At 35.1% G+C, this 9,231-nt stretch overlaps 1 pseudogene; it reads right to left on the reverse strand.

Annotated features, from left to right (window-relative positions):
* Positions 1-1,804: 1,804 nt before the first annotated feature.
* LOC102865934 overlaps positions 1,805-9,231 on the reverse strand; it is a 47,826-nt pseudogene continuing 40,399 nt past the window's right edge.

Raw genomic sequence — 9,231 nt, forward strand, 5'->3', positions numbered from 1 at the left:
AGTATGAGCAATAGCCTGTGGTAATAAAGCAAGAAGTTCAAGCTGCGCTGAAAGAATAGGCAAAAACCAAGCCCCCAGGAATTGATGATATACCTGTTGACATATTTCAACAAACTGACTCTGCCCTGGGTTGTGCCAAGAAATATGGAGGACAACCACCTGGCCAACTGACTGGAAGAGATCTATATTTGTTTCCAATCCAAAGAAAGGTAATCTGATAGAATGCGGAAATTATTGAATATAATGGTAGTATACAAAAATAAATCTAACAAATGAAAAAGTGTTGACTTGCTATGCAATTCTGAAGGTGCATGGTTCAAATCCACTAGCTGCTCCACTGGAGAAAGAAGGGTAATTTCCTCCTGTGCCAGTTAGGTGTTGTTTTGTGGTACACAAAAGGGGGGGGAAGAAAATGTATTGAATACAACAATTATCTCTGCGTTAGAAAAGTATTCAGTTACAAAAGGAGACAAATACTTTTATTACTAAGTCCTCTGTGAATACAAACAGCAGTAATATCAACTGATGTGAGAGAGCTCTGATAACTTAGTGGGAAGGAATTGTGCTGCTAATGCAAAGACATGTGGTTTGAACCCACAAGCTGCTCTGTAGAAGAAAGATGGGAAACCAGCTCCTGTGCAATTTATTGTCTTTGAAAACCCATTGGAGGTCAGCTATGGGTTGTTTCTGATTTCACAGTACATAAAACCAACGTGAATGTGCATATACATTGGTCATCACATCTCTGAAAAGAAAAGAAAAACCCAACTTTCCTATAATGTTGGAATATTATTCAGAATTTAAATAAGATAATTCACTATTGACTTTTCATCCTGGGATATATCAAGAAGAATTATCTTATATGAATATAGACTTTGCACTTGCTAAAATCAATATTTATATCTTAGGTCAATCAATTTATTGATGTTCATCTCAATGGGAAGTCAGTATGTGTGCAATATCACTGTGGACCAAATTTAGGTCTGCTTCCCTGGGAATTCTACCCCTGCTAATTTCATATGGTTTGTATAATATTTGAAAAAGAAGAATTTAAAGCTTGTAAACATTCTAAACTTTTTTTGCTTCTTATGCTATTTAGCAAGAGTAAAAATGTTTGTCTTTAAATTGCTTAAGAGTGACAATGTTTGAAGTAAATCTCAATTGCATTTCTCGAAGTGTTGTGTTCATAGAGTACACATAAATTTCTTAAAGCTTTGTAGTACAATTAATAGTTTTGCAAAAAAACATGTAATTATTATTAAATCACCAAGTATTAAGTGGTGTAGTCTATGTTATTGTTAGGTGCTATTGAGCAAAGTATGGCTGATGGTGACCCTATAATCAGCGTATCTCAACTTTGCCCTAATTTTATCTTCTCTGTGACACATGTGTTATGGTCCCTGGGTCAATCTATCTTGTTGAGTAACCAGTAAGAGTTAAAAAAGAAAAATCCTAAAATCTTCTTTTATGTGGTAGTAATCAACTGATAATGTTTTTTGTTTTGTTTTGTTTTTTATACAGGACTTAAAGCTAATGTCACAAGTGACCAAAAAGTAGCACATCTGTAGTAGATCTATTTCACACAATTGTTTTTACAGTTAATAATTTCTACTTGGCAGGTCAAGTCCATGCTCATTAGATAAATTAATTCTATCTTTAGATAAATTTGATTCACACACACACACACACACACACACACACTTGAATTGCATATATTTTCCCTTCTGAATATTTTAAGTTTTTCTTTTTTGCCATTAATATGTGTATTGATTAAGCTAAATATGACAATACATAAATTATATGTTCACACCTGCATCGTTAATTGGTTATTAGTGCTCTTATTTTTGTGTGCAATAACTTCAATCAATGGATTGATAGTATCTGCTATCTGAAATAAAGGATTTAAAATGTCAAATGAATTGTTAAGGAGATCTGTAAGATTAATTGTAAATGTTAAGTCTTTGAGTTGAAATAAGTGAGTATGCTATCTTCTTGCATATTTCAAGACATCTTAATCTACCACTGGTAGTGTCAACTGGATCCTGAATGTTCTTTCCTTTTCTCTGTTCTAACTTATGAAACTAATAAATGGCTATTGCCTCACTTATAACGCATATTGTCTCCTGATTCTCTGATTAAACTTGAAAAAAAGTAATTTTATTTATTTAACTACTTGACACTTATCTTTGTTGTCTTATTATATTGATTTTGATCTTTTATTGGGCTTGAACTTGCTTCCTTTTACCACTTTTGTTTAGCCTCATATTATAATCTTATCTCAGTTTTCTGATAGCTCCTTCTTGGAAAAATTTAGTATTGACATTTTCTCAAGTCTTGTAGTCTAATGATAATTTATGTTTTTAGGTATCATCAGGTTGACTACTACTCATGGTGACTCCTAGAATCAGACAATCATGTTATGTTATGCTATGCTATGCTAGAAATGAAAAATAGAAGAATGGTTTTGCATTCATAGCAAAAAAAATTTCAAGAACTATGCTGAAGTAAAATTCTGTGATAGGATACTATCCACAAGCATAAAAGGAAGAATGTTGATACAACTGTTATTAAAATACACACACCAACAGTTAAGCAAAAAGAGAGAAAATTGTGAAAGTCTAAGAAGTTTTACAGACTGAAATTGACCCAACGTACAGCCTAGAAACACTAATAATAGTTCATGGCTGGAATGCAAAAGCTGCAAACAAAGAAGAACGATTTGTAATTGGAAATTATGGACTTAAGAGAAATGAGGCTGCGATGAGCGAATTCTGTACATTCAGTGATTTATTTGTAGCAAATACATTTTTTTAAAGACATGCAGGTGGTATTTATATACATTCATCTGATGAAGTGCACAAGGGAAAGATTGACTACATCTGTGGAGAGAATCACTGGGAAGCTCAATAAGAACAGTCAAAACCAGGTCAGGGGCTGACTATAGAGCAGATAGTCAAAACTCATGTGAAAGTTCAAATTGGAGTTAACTAGAAATAAGTCAAAACACGACTTTAGTCTATCCTAACTTAATTAAAAAAAAAATCATCTCAAGAACAGGTTTGAGGAATTGAACACTAATGATTGAAGACCAGATGAATTTTGGAATGATATCAAAGATATCATTCTTGAAGAAACCAAAAGATTATTACAAAGATAGAGGAGAAAGAAGATACTAAAAGAAAAGACTTTGAAAATTGCTGTAGAGCATTAAGAAACCAAAATAAGAGATGTCAAAGTAACAAAGCTCGGCAGAAGATTTCAAAGGGCAACTTGAGAAGACAAAGCAAAATATTATAGTTGAATATGAAAAAGCCAGAGCTGAAGTATAAAAGAGGATGAACTTATTCAGTGTTTTTCAAAGAACTGTAAAAATAAATTCAAGCTTTGAATTTCAATACTAATAGACACTACGAAATAATCTTGAATAATGTAGGAAATATCAGAAGAAATTGGAGGGAAGACACAGAGTTACTGTACCAAAAATAATTGGTAGACACTGAAATATTTCAGAAGTACCAGATGATGAAGGAAGAAGTTCAAGCTGTGTTAAAGGCATTGGAAAAAAATAAGACCCCACTAATCTATGGGATATAAATTGACATCTTGGTTCCATAAAAAAAAAAATATATAGCCCTGAATGTGCCAAGAAATTTGGAAGATAGCTACTTGGCCAAGAAATTGGAAGAGATTAATATTTGTTCCTATTTCTAAGAAAGATGACCTAACAGAAAGTAAAACTAGCAAACAATATAATTTATGCCATATACAAGCAAAATACTGTTGAAGATCATCCAAAAGTTATTAAACAGTTCACTGACAAAAAATTGTCAGAGGTTTAAACTGGTTTGGAAGAGGTCATGTCACCCGTAATCTTCTTGCTGATGTCAGAGGGAGCTTGACTGAAAGCAAATAATATGAGAAGAATGTCTAATTGTGTTTATTGACTATATGTTTATTGGCATTTGAATGTATGGACCATAACAAATTTGTCTAACCTTGTGAAGCACACTTAATTATGCTTATATTAAATCAATACATAGACCAAGAAGTTAAGCAAGTTGTCCAAACATAGCAAGGGAACATTGCATGGTTTAAAACAGAGAAAGCTGTACATAAAGGTTTTATCTTCTCTCCAGACCTCTTCAATCTGTATGCTGAGCAAATCACTGGAGAAGCTGGACTTTGTGAAGAAGAATATGGCATCAAGATTGGAGGAAGGCTCATTGACAACTTGCATTATGCATATGACACAACCTTGTTCGCTGAAAGAGAGGAGGACTTGAAGTGCTTGCTGCAGATAATCAAATACAACCTTCAATATGAATGATATCTTGACATTAAGATAATAAAAATCCTTACCACTGGACCAGTAAGCAAAATTACAATGAATGGAGAAAAGACTGAAATTGTAAACTACTTCATCTTGCAACATCCTTGGCACTAGAATTCAGGATATTGGGAGATATATATCATTGGAAAAGTTGCTGTCAGGGACCTCTCCAAAGTCCTGACGTGCAGTGATATCAGCGTAAAGACTAAGGTGTGCCTGATTCAAGCCACAGTCTTTCTAATCACCTGCTATGCATCTAAGAGCTGAACAGTGAATAAGGATGACAAGAAAATGATTAATGCATTTGAATTGTGGTATTGAAAAGTTCTGAATATCCCATGAATTGCCAAAAGAACAAACAGACATGTCTTAGAAAAGGCAGAAACAGAGTATTCCTTGGGAATGAAGACAGTGAAGCTTTGTCTAACATATTTTGGACATGTTGTTAGGAGAAGCTATTAATTGGAAAGGGCCATCATGATTGGAAAGGTCAGTGAAGAAGAGAAATACCCTCAATGAGATAGACTGATACAATGCCTGTGGCAATGGGCTCAAATGTGAAAAGGATGATGAGACTAGCACAGGATAGGACAGAGTTCAGATCTATTGTTGATAGGGTTGCTATGAGTTTGTACTCAACTTGGTGGCACTTAACATAGTAACACTATGAAGAACAGATCAAAACTTTGCTGTATCCTTTGTCACCTTCACCACTTCAGCCATGTTCAAGTCCATTGCTGCTGTCACTATCAATTCATCCAGCATGACATCTCTTTCCAAGGAAAGGCTCCTCCTGACAACATGTCCAAAAATATATGAGCTAAAGTTTCACCATTCTTGCCTCTAAGGAACACCTGATTGCATTTTCTTTCAGTCAGATGTGTTTGTTCTTTTGGTAGTCCACTGTATTCACAATACTCTCATAAACAGTTCAGTTCAAAGATGTCAATTCTTCTTTTGTCTTCCTTAGTCATTGTTCCACTTTTACAAGCATGGAACACAATTGAAAATACTGCTATTTAATTCATTTTTAAACCCATATAATAGTGTTCTTCACTAAGGGCTTCAAGTCTTCTTCAAATTGTATACACAAAGTTGTATTGTTTGTGCCTTCTGCATAATGCATGTTGTTGAGTCTCCAAGAGTGATGCCACATTCTTTGTAGAGTTCAACTTCTTGTATTATTTGCTCAACATACATAGTGAATAATTATGGAGAAATTAAGTGTCTCATAGCATCTTCTGGCAGACATAGGTAAGAGTCTTAGCCTGACACATCAGACAACTTATAGCAAGACCACTGGGTATTTTAGATATTGTGATAACTGTTTAGTTGCCCTTTTCATTCCCAAGTTATTTTTTTCCTCAATGTAGTTTTATAATCTACTATATAAATGATGCCTTTGAGTTGTGTTGCTGGAGAAGACTAGTGAATATTCCATAGACTGCCAGAAAAAGTCCCAAACAAGTATGTCCTGGAAAGAGTGAGGCCAGATTGTTTCTTGTAGGCAGGAACATCATGCTTGGAAAGATGGAAGGTCAGCAAAAGTGAGGAAGACTCCCATTGAGATGGAGTGACACTGTGACTTCAGCAATGGCTCTAGTGTCTCAGAGATAATGAGAATAGCAAAGGTTAGAGCAAGTTTCAGAATGGTTGCTCATAAGGTAGCTATGAATTGCAGTCAACCCAGGGACACCTCACAACAATATACAATGAGTGAATGATACAAATTAGCGTAATTGAATTTACTTAAAACAAGTAAAAAGAAAGACATTTTCTACCTATTTTAATGGAATTCACTACCTTTTTGGTTCATCTGACTGTGGAGGCTAGAAAGTCCAAAATCTGCAGGGTATGCCAAGAAATGGGAAAGTAAGGGTAAGAGTTGTATATTATAGTCTTAAAGCAGAATTTCTTCTTCTCTGGGCAACTTGGGTTTTGCTATACAACTTTTAGATGACTAAATGAAACCTATCCAGGTTCATCTTTTAAGGAGCTGTGCTGGCAACCGAAAGCCATGTGGTTTGAATCCACCAGCTGCTACAGAGGAGAAAGATAGGCAAGCTCTGCCCGTGCATTTTAGTCTGTGAAAACCTACTGGAAGGCTGCGAATCAGTTCCAACTCGAAGGAACACTACAAAACAAATGACTAAAAACTTAAATGAAGTGTATAAAACACCTTTACAATAATACCTAGACTGTGCTTGACCAAACAACTGAGCAATACAAGCCTAGACAAAGTGGCACATAAAAGAAATCATCATAGAAATGTGATGTACCCCTCGTTCATGTAAGAATACATTTACATAGAACAAACGAAATATAGTTAGTGAGTGGGGAGAATAAATTAACCATAAACATTATTTGCATTCTGTTTGCAAAATTCTGTATGATGTGGTAGGAACCAATTCAAACCTGCCCTTTCAGAGAGTTATCAGAGGCTGTACACCACAACAGAGGAGATTGCTCATATTTTCACCTCAAAGCACTTGATGAATTAAAATAAACAAAGAGTTACCACCTTTGGTTTAGCAGCACCAGCAGCACAACTTCCTATGGCTTGTGCCACCCAAGTGTCTCAGGTGCCTAACATAAACTAGCCTTCAGTACTACTCATTCAAGGCTTTTGGGATAGTGATTCTGTGTATTCCCTCCATCACCTTTTGATGCTTACTGGATCATTCGAGATTTTGTCCATAGCATCTCTCAATCTTGCAACTAGAGGCTTGAATTTGTTTTTCAGTTCTTTCAGCTTGAGAAATGCTGAGTGAATTCTTCCCTTTTTATTCTTCAAATCTAGCTCTCTGTACATTCTATTATAATGTTTTGCTTTATTGTCTCAAGTTGCCCTTTGAAATCTTGATTCCAACACTTTTCCTTCAGCTACTCTCCCCTTTGTTTTGTGTTCTCAAGCCTTTAGTATAATTCCCAGAGTCTTTTCCGACATCCATTTTGGTTTTTTTCTTTCTCTTTTTTGTAATTATCTTTTATTTTCTTCAAGCATGATATTCTTCTCATTATTATTTATTCATGCATGATATTCTTGGTATCATTCCACAACTCACCTGATTTTTGAACATTAGTGTTCAATGATTCAAACTTAAGCCTAAAATTCTTTTTAAATTCAGATGGAATAAACTCAAGGTCATATTTTGGTGCCTGTGTACTTGTTTTAATTTTCTTCAGCCTCAATATTAGCTTGTGCATGAGTATTGACAGTCTGTTCCACTTTCAGCCCTTGGCCTAGTTTTGACTGCTGATATTGATCTTACTCAACAATTCTTTCCACAAATGTAGTAAATTTGATTTCTATGCAGCCCATCAAATGAGGTCCATGTGTGAAGTTGCAATTTGTGTTTTTTAAAAAAGGTATTTGTGATGATTAAATCATTGAACATATAGAATACTATAATTCTATTTCTGGCCTCATTTCTGTCAATAAGTTGGTACTTTCTGACTACCATTCCTTCTTCATTGTTCCCACCTATTGGATTCTAGTCACTAATTGTCAACACATGTTGATTGCATGTTTGGTCAATTTCAGACTGCAAAATTTGGTGAAAATCTTCAATTTCCTTATCTTTTGTTTTAGTGGTTGGTGTATACATTTGGTATATAGTAGTATTAACAGGTTTTCGTTGTATGTATATGATAATATCCTATCATTCACAACATTATATGTCAGGATTGACCTTGAAACTGTCCTTTTGACTATGAATGCAGCATCATTTTTCTTCTGTTTTTCATTCCCAGTATAGCACGTATGCTGGAAGTCAGTAGGACTTGAAGCTTATAGTATAGAAGAACAAAGAATGCAGCCTTCTATATGGATTGCATATCAGTGTCAAGAAAACAAAAATTCTCACCACTGGACCAATAGGCAACATCATGATAGATGGGGAAAGATTGCAACTGTTAATGACTCTATCTTACTTGGATCCACAATCAACATCCTTGCTACCAACGTACAGGAGATCAGGAGATGTATTGCCCTGGGAAAGCCTGCAGTCAGGGACCTCTCCAAATCATTGAGAAGCAAAGATACTAGTTTAAGGGCTAAGCTGCACCAGATTCATGCCATGATCTTTTCAATCACTTGTTATGCATCTGAGAGCTGGATAGTGAATAAGGATGACCAAAGAAGAATTGATACATTTGAACTGTGTTGTTGGAAAAGACTACAAAATATCCCATGGATTTTCAAAAGTATAGATATGTCCTAGAGAAGATGCCGCCGGAGTGCTCCTTGAAAGCAAGATGACAAAGCTTCATTTCACATACTTGAGCATATTATTAGGAGAGGCTATTCCTTGGAGAAGAACATCATGATTTGAAAGGAGGGTTGGTGAAAGAGAGGAAGCTCCTCAAACAGATGGACTGGCACAGTCACTGAATAAATCAGTTCAAGTGTGTCAGAGGCAGTGAGGATGGCATAGGATAAGACAGGGTTCAGGTCTATTCATAAGGTTGCTATGGGTCAGATTTGAAACAATGACATCAAGCAACAACAACACAGCACTGGACTGTTCAGCTAGGCCTTTTAGAATGTACAGCCTGCAACTGTTATCCTGATGAATTGAAATGGCTGGGTCACTGGATTGGTTAGTGTTGTCACTGTTGCTTGTGTTCTCTAGTGAGGATGTAAGCAATAAGATTGTGATGTTTGAAAAGATCAGTATGGAAAAATTATTAAAAGAATATGTACCACATGTTAGAGAAGCTTTTTCTAAATATAAAACCAAAAAGAAACAAAACTCAAACTTTCAATCCAATAAAATTATTGTTAATAAAACTCATATGTATCTTCTAAAACATTATGACCTCAAATATGTTTTAAGCCTTTAATTTGCATTTAAAAAAATTGATGAAATATGTTTACGGCATTGAAGTCTATGGGGGAG

Source organism: Elephantulus edwardii, unplaced genomic scaffold, assembly GCF_000299155.1.
Source record: "Elephantulus edwardii isolate Elephantulus edwardi_28Jun2011 unplaced genomic scaffold, EleEdw1.0 scaffold00084, whole genome shotgun sequence".
Taxonomy (NCBI): domain Eukaryota; kingdom Metazoa; phylum Chordata; class Mammalia; order Macroscelidea; family Macroscelididae; genus Elephantulus; species Elephantulus edwardii.